Consider the following 8,690-nt stretch of genomic DNA (forward strand, 5'->3'; position numbering starts at 1 on the left):
GCTTGATAATTCATTTCATCACTGAATAATAGTCCATTGTCTGATGTACCACAGTTTATTTACCCATTTACCTACTGAAGGATATTAGGACATCTTAGTTACCTCTGAGTTTTTGGCAATTATGAACAAAACTGCTCTAAAAAGATGTATGCAGGTTTTTCTGTGAATATAGTTTTCAGCTCCTCTGGGTAACTCCATGGAGTGTGGTTGCTGGATCATACGGTAAGAGTATGTGCAGTTTTGTAAAACAACAGCCAAATGTTCTCCAAAGTGGCATTACCATTTTGCATTCCCACCAGCAAGGAATAAGAGTTCCTATTGCTCTATATCCTCACCAGCATTTGGTGGTGTCAGTGTTCTGGATTTTGGCCATTGTAATAGATGTGTGGTGTTATCTCACTGTTGTTTTAATTTGCATTTGCCTGATACTATACAATGTGGAACATCTTTTTGTTGAAGCTAAGGTTTTAAGCCTGGCAATTTAGTCTCTTCTCTCTCTGCAACCCTAAGCCACTGAGCACAGCTTTCTCCAGAAGCACCTGTGAGTCACTCTACACCACTGCTATCTCCTGAATGCTGCAGGCACTGGAGCGGGCCCCTTCAACTTTCATTTTCTTATTAGCCAGAGAACCTGGCATTGGTAGATGCTCAAAAAATGTATGTGAGATGCCTGCACATTAAAAGACTGGCTGAAAACTTAAGCAGCATACCGGTTTAGATCATTCGTTGCTATCGGCAAGAGCAAAAAGCTATGTAGCAGCATTCTGAAGTAATAAGCAACAGGCATGTTATGTCGGTTTTCAGATCAAGTGCTGCTCTCAAAATTGCAAATTGACTTCTGGCCAGAGCCCTCTTGGAAGTTTCCTCATTTTGCAAGTGCAGCTCTTTCCCCTGCTTGACAGGGGAATGTATTGAGCACTCCCAGATGGGCCTTTCCCAAGCAGGAACCACTGGGGCCCAAATGAATCAAGTTGAAAGAGGGTGAGCAGAGTCAGCAGTGAGAGAAAGACTTCGCTGCAAGGTCAAAATCCATCTGAAAACAGACACGATGGAAGACAGACAGTTCCTCCTGGATCATCGTATAAAGAAAAGGGATGGATCCAGAAGGGGATTGCTGATGCATATCTGCTCGCTGTTTGACTAGAACATACTCTCGTGATTGATTCTGTGTCTGCCACCAAAGATCAGTCTCAAGGGAATGGTGGCAAAACCCTGGCACCCAGCATCACAAAGCTCAGTTTCCAGCCCTAGCACTACCCTTGATGACTTGAGTGAGCTTGGACTCCTGATCTCTCTGTACTTCAGTTTCCAAATTAAATGAGTGTGGTGAAACCTTCTTCCTAGTCTGCTATGGTGAAGAAGCACGGCAGCTAATACGAAATGCCTTGAAAAGCTGAAACAGTCTATGAGAGCAAGGTATTAATATTTTCCTCTTAGAAGCAAGTTCTTTTTTTTTGGAGGGGGGGGATGGGTGGAGTCCCGTTTTGTATCCCAAGTTGGAGTGCAGTGGTGTGATCTCTGCTCACTGCAATCTCCGCCTCCCAAGTTCAAGCGCTTCTCCTACCTCATCCTCCTGAGTAGCTGGGATTACAGTCGTGCACCACCACACCCAGTTAATTTTTGTATTTTTAGTAGAGATGGGGTTTTGCCATGTTGGCCAGGCTGGTCTTGAACTCCTGACCTCAGGTGATCCACCCGCCTTGGCCTCCCAAAGTACTGGGATTACAGACGGGAGCCACCCCGCCCAGCCAGTAGCATGTTCTTAAAGTGACCCCTTGCTCAATCAACATCCTTTCCTTTTGTCTGTCTGTATTGCAGCACCTAAAAAACATGGGTAAAAATGTAGAGAATGCAGAATTGAGGGGACCAGCATCCTCAGGAAAAGAAAGAAGCAGAGAAAGAATATGAAGGAAGCATGGGTACAAAGCAAAGGCTCCAACAGCAAGTAATATCTGGGTCCATTAGGATATTTTGCATTATTCAGAGCATATTTACTCCCTTATTTTACTCTCACAATAACTGGTCTAGTCTATCTGAGTGGGATAGACATTCTGTTCCCATTCGAATGATGAACAAACTGAGACCAAAAGAGAAAAAGTGTCTTGTTGGAAGTTAATGCAAGCTTAGAGTACAGCCAGCTCTAAAATAAATGTCTCCTAAATACTAGCCTGAAGCATTTTCTAATAATAAAGCACACATTGCTCAGAATCAAGCAAGAGCGAGTATGTCTTAGGACTGTAGTCCTAAGTATTAATATTAATATTCTCCTGGGATCCTAAAAAGATCCGAGGAGACAAGGTCTGAGCTTCTTGAGTCTTCATAGGCAACTTGGAAAGCTAAGACCAGCTTCCAGAAAAATGCATGCACCTCACTCACAATTATGTATACAAGTTCAAGGGCCTGCTTCAAGCCAATTTATGGATTGGGGGTTAAGAGTCTGTCTCCTAGGGTATACTTAGAGGTGTGTTCTAAGCAAACAGGCAAAATATTACCGACTGTTTCGGGGATAGCTGATACACAATGGAGTCATTTTGGTGTTTTCCTCCACCAATAATACCTCAACTAACTCATGCTTCAAAAAGGAACTGAGTATGGAAACAGGAGAATAAAAAGTAGACACTAATCTAAGCAGCCTCTTCCAAAACTGCCAAAACTTTAAAGATACAGAGACAATTTTTTTTGAAGACTTCAAATAGACCCAATAGGTTATTGATTTTAGGACTTGCTGCTGCTATTACTATTATTATTTTTATTATTACTACCATTTCTGCAGTTTTAGTCACTCTTTCTCCCCACACTTAAGATTTTACTTAAGTAATGGGAGATAGGAAATCTGAATGCAAAATATTGAAATTTTCAAAACTTTTTGCTCAGGGAAGTATTAGCTTGTAGTTTAAAAGATCATCAACTACTAACAAGAATAGTTTATTCTCATGTTTGTAAATTGAAATCATGACAAGATGACAAGTTTAGAATGCACTACAGTTACGGTTTTTCCCACAACAGGTATAAATTCCCACAGCCATTCCGTTAAGCCTTGAATTTAAACATTTCTTTTTTCTTTTTTTATGTAACTCTTAAATGTTAATCCCTTCAAACTAAATAAATAAATAAGCAAGTAACACACTGAGCAAAATCTTGGTTCAGTGGTATGTGAACTTCATGATTAAAGACCAACTTGGTTTATTCCGTGTGAGGTCTCTTTACTAGTTAGAAATCCTTTAAAAACTGAGTATTTAGAAAATCTTGTATGAAGTAAGTTCATCCATTCTCTGGGCTAATTTTGCTGCCCCTCCAGACTCTCTGCAGAGTTTCTGTCTTTCCATATTTTTACCTGCAACCTTCAAATGCTCCTTGAATCCCTCATCCAAAATATCTGAAGCTAAAGTTTCTTTATCCCCTTGAAACATATTCCTTCTTCTCCAATTCCACTGTTATCTAACCAGCTATGCAGAGAGGAAACGTCTAAGCCACCTTGAATGCTTTCCTCCCTGTGCACCAACAACCCCCAGTCATTTCAGCCAGGTGCCAGGTCCTAAACTATCCATCTTCATACCACCTCTCAACAACCCCATCATCTTCATTCTCACAGTCGCCCTCTTAGTTATTACCTGCACGGATGTTACCAGCTTTCCCATGTCTGATATCTATAATATCTACATGCTTTTTCTTAATCCTCGTTTTTTTCTTTTCTTTTCACCCAGGCTGGAGTCCAGTGGTGCGATCTCAGCTCACCTCAGCATTTAGCAAAATTCCTAGTTTGTATTAGAATTTAAAAACAGGTGCAGGTTTACAGAATACCACTCATTAGTACAGAGGCATGAACTAATGATACACGCAGCAGCTTGAATGGCTGTCAAAGGCATTATGCTGTGTGAAGAAGCCACTCTCGAAAGGTAGCATGCTGTGATTCCATTTACATAACATGTCCAAATGTAGAGAGATGAGGAACAGATTCGTGGTTGCCGGGAGCTAGAGATGTTAAGGGAAGAAGGATACGTGGTACTCTAAAGGGATAGTTCAGGAGAGATCTTTGTGATGATGGACTAGTTCTGGATCTTGATTTTGGCAGTGGCCACAGGAATCTACATACATGATAAAATTACAGAACTACACACACATACAGTAACATCAATATTCTGATTTTGATATTGTGCTACAGTGACCTAAGGTGTAATCACTGGGGTAAACTGGGTGTCAGGGACACAAGATCTCTCTGTACAATCTCTGCAACTTGAGGTGAATCTATAATTATTTCAAAATTAATTAAAAGTTTTAAAATGGACAGGTTTAACTTAGGAAGTGGTCTGGGCTTTTATGAGATGTTGAAGGAAATGATCAAGTACCCCGGAAACTCGAAAGGGCTGGGATTTCACTGGAAGTACAGGTGACTTCTGGGAGACTCCTTTGTTGGTCCTGATGTCACTGCTCATCAGAGGCACCACTGTCCTCATGTGATCTCACTCTTTACCCTGTCATTGCTTTCTTTTAGTACGAATCGGCCTACGGTACACATTTTCTTGATCCTTAATTTTCGACCTTCTTCATGCTTTAGGTGTGTTTCTCTTCAAGAACATTTTTATTTATTTTTAGTGCAATTTGAGAATCTTTGCATGTAAAGATGTGAGTTTTATGAATATACTGAGTGTATCAGTCAGGGTTCAACTAGAGAAACAAAACAAGTAGGAGATACATATAGGAGATGTATTGCCAGGCATTGGATCATACAGTTTTAGGGCTGGTTAGGCAAGTCTGAAATTGTAGAGCAGTCTGTCAGAAAGGGCTAGCTGGACTCTCAGGAATGGGCTGAAGCTGCAGCGCACAGATTAAATATCTTCTCCTTGGAGGAAGCCTTAACTCTGCTCTTAAAGCCTTTCAGTTGATGAACCAAAGCCTTCCAGGTTATCTAGGATAATTTCTTTTACTTAAAGTCAACTGACTATAGACTTTAATCACATCTCCAAAATATCTCTACAGCAATATCTAGATTAGTGTTTGAATAAACAGGGACTCTAGGTTAGTGAATGTAATAAGTAAAACGATCACAAATAGTATATTGTTACATTAATATGCAGTTGGCTCCTGACTTACAATGGTTCTACTTATGATCTTTCCATTTTAGGATGGTATACAAGGGATATGCATTCAGTGGAAACCATACTTCAAGTGCCCATAGAATCATTCTGGTTTTCACTTTCAGTACAGCATTTAATAAATTACATGAGATTTTCAACACTTTATTATAAAATAGGCTTTGTAGTAGAGGATTTTATCCAGCTGTGGCTAATGTAAGTGTTCTAAGCACACTTAAGGTAGGCTAGGCTAAGCTATGATATTTGGTAGGTTAGGTGTGTTAAATGCATTTTCAACTTACTATGGGTTTATTGAGATGTAAGTCCATCGTAAGTTGAGGAGCATCTGTATTTGGACTAATTTCCGTTATCTTATTTGGATTTTTATTTACCACATTTTTTAGTGCTGCTCCTTCTCCCCTTCCCCTTCCCTTCCTCCTGACCCTCTTCTCCTTCCCCTCATCCTCCCCTACTTTCTTAATTTCCTGCCTTCTGTTGAACAGAGATATTTTCAATTACCTTTTTGCTATGTGCTAGTTTCCAAGATATACATTTCTGCTTTATTCCCATGTGATTGCTCTTGAATTTTTAAGGTGTATGTCTAACTTTGTATTTTTCTATCAAAGTCTAAAGTTAATCAACATCTTGAATAATGCAAAAGAGAACATTCTAATCCACCTGAACTTCCCCCCCACAAAATTTCATGTTTTATAAAGTTTTATTTTTAAATTCTCACATTTGTTATTTTTTATGACTAGCCTTTATGTTTATGTGCATGCCTACTCATGTTTTTAATCACCATTACCACTTCCATTCTACTCCTTTCTTCTAAATTCTATTTCTCTCCTCAAAAAGTTATTTCAATGATTAATAAATTCTCTTAGTATGTGCTAAAATATCCTTGTTTCACATTCATTCTTGAGTTATAGTTTAGGTAAGTGCAGGATTCTAGATTGGTTGCTATATTATTGCTTAGGCACTTTGCAGGCATTATTCTGTTTTCTTCCAGATTACCTGTGGTCATGAAAAATCTTCTGTCAATCTGGATGTTGTTCCTCATAGGTTATCTGTTTTATCTCTTCTGGTAGTTTTAAAGGTTTCTTCTTTGTTTTCGATGTACTGCAGTTTCTGACCCTCTGACTTTCTCTCTCTCTCTCTTTCTCTCTCTCTCTCTCTCTCTCTCTCTCTTTCTTTCTCTTTCTCTCTTTCTCTTTCTCTCTCTCTCTCTCGCTGGCTTTCTCTCAATTTTCTTCAGTTTGGAACCTGGTGTGTGACTTTTTTGCCTGAGAACTCATGTCTTACTAGGAAATTCTCTATACAATCATATTTGTGTGTTACTATACCCCATTACTTCAATCCCCTTCTGGAACTCTTGTGGATACATGTACTGGAGTTTTGTAGTCTATTCTTCACGTCTCTCATTGCTTCCTTCTTATCATAAATCTTTAGAGTCTTTAACTTGCATTCTTAGATTCATCTTCCAACTTATTAATTTTTGCTTTGGTCTGCTTTGACATGTTCTGTGGAGTCTTACAATTATGATGGCAATATTTTCCTTTTCTAGAATATGTGTTTATTTTCAAGTCTGCTTATTCTGTTTTCAAAACGTCTTCTAACATTATGAGATCAGTTGATTCTTTTATCTCTTTGAACATTTTTAAACATACTTATTTTGAAGTCCTTTAGAAACTGCTCTATTTTCTTTAGTTTCTCAACTGTGAATTCTTTCATTTGTTGTGTCTGCTGGGTCTCGCTTATGGGGGCGGATTTTCTGATGTACTTCATATCTTTTTTACTGTTAGCTTATTTTCAACAGTTGTCTTCCACTTTCTCAGTAGTGCCTGGATTGTGGAAATGATCTCATCTAGCAGTTTAGCATTTGCTTCTAACAAGGTTCTGCAGATTTAACAATTCTGGACCATTTTAAAACATTGTTCTGTAATAAAATATTTCAGACATATGAAAAGGTATAAAAATAGTATAACGTAAACCTGTGTAGCCATTAGCCAGCTTAAGCAATAAACTATTACAAATACTTTTGAAGCCCTCATGTAGTTCTTTTCAATGGCTATCACCTTTCCACCTCACCTCCAGAGATAAGCACTGCTGAATTGTGTAGTTTTTGGACCCTTACATGTGCATATATTCCTCCAAATAATATTCAGTTTTGCTTAATATATTTTTAAACTTTATAAAATGATATTACATGGTATCCTGTTGCTACTTTCATTTTTTAGTCAAAAGTGTAGTTTGTCAGGTTGATACATAGATTTCTAGTTTATCTAGTTTAAATTCTATATGATATTCTATGGCATAATACTCTGTCATACAGTTATTTAATCTACAGTGTATACATATTTTGGTTTCTCCTGACTTTTTGCAATTACCAAAATAATGCTATCAACTTTCCAGTACATTCCAACTTGCACACATGTGCATAAAAATATTTAGTGCAAATACCTAGGAAAGGAATCGTTGAAAACAGGAACTTGCTATTGTCAATTTAACAGATTTTGTCAAACTGCTCTCCAAAGTTAAAAATAATTTATCCTCCCACCTGTTATAAAGATCACTTCACCTTGTTCCTCATCATCAATTCCAGGAATTATCAGCATGTTAATATTTGCCATTCTAGTGGACTGGACATCATATCTCCTTGTGATTTTCATTTGTGTTTTACTTCTCTAGTCCCTAGCAAGACATAGCATCTTTTTATGCTTTTACTTTTTTTTTTTTTTTTTTTTTTGAGACGGAGTCTCGCTCTGCCGCCCAGGCTGGAGTGCAGTGGCCGGGTCTCAGCTCACTGCAAGCTCCGCCTCCTGGGTTTACGCCATTCTCCTGCCTCAGCCTCCCAAGCAGCTGGGACTACAGGCGCCCGCCATGTCGCCCGGCTAGTTTTTTGTATTTTTTAGTAGAGACGGGGTTTCACCATGTTAGCCAGGATGGTCTCGATCTCCTGACCTCGTGATCCGCCCGTCTCGGCCTCCCAAAGTGCTGGGATTACAGGCTTGAGCCACCGCGCCCGGCCTATGCTTTTACTTTTGCGATCTGAGTTTCTGCTTGTGATTCCTGTTATTTTTAAAATTCCTTTTCTTCTTGATTTATAGGACACTTTACAGTTAGTAGGATGCTAATTAATTTCCAGTAGTATGCACCGAAAATGTCTTCTCCTAGTCTGAGACTTATTTACTTTTTTTATTGGTGACTTTTGGTTTATAGAAATTTTTACCTTAATTTAGTCAAAGCTCTCAATCTATTAACATTTATGCTTATTTGCATTGTTAAGAAATCTCTCCATACATTGAGTCATAAAAACACTGTCATATTCCTTTTTTGTAGATTTTTAAAAGTTTTTATTGGTGTGTTATATTTGTACATATTTAATAGGTCATGTGATATTTTATTGCATGTGTGGAATGTGTAATGATCAAGTCAGGGTATTTGGGGTATACATTACTGTGAGTACTTATCATTTCTATGTGTTGGGAATACTTCAAGTAGTCTTTTTTTTGGTAGTTAAAAAAATTACAATGGCCAATGGCCAATGGAAAAGTAATAAATATTTAATGTCCTTTATAACTAAAGAAATGTTAATTAAAACAGCACAGAATTTTATAC

This window comes from Trachypithecus francoisi, unplaced genomic scaffold (genome assembly GCF_009764315.1).
Source record: "Trachypithecus francoisi isolate TF-2019V2 unplaced genomic scaffold, Tfra_2.0 Lachesis_group3, whole genome shotgun sequence".
Taxonomy (NCBI): domain Eukaryota; kingdom Metazoa; phylum Chordata; class Mammalia; order Primates; family Cercopithecidae; genus Trachypithecus; species Trachypithecus francoisi.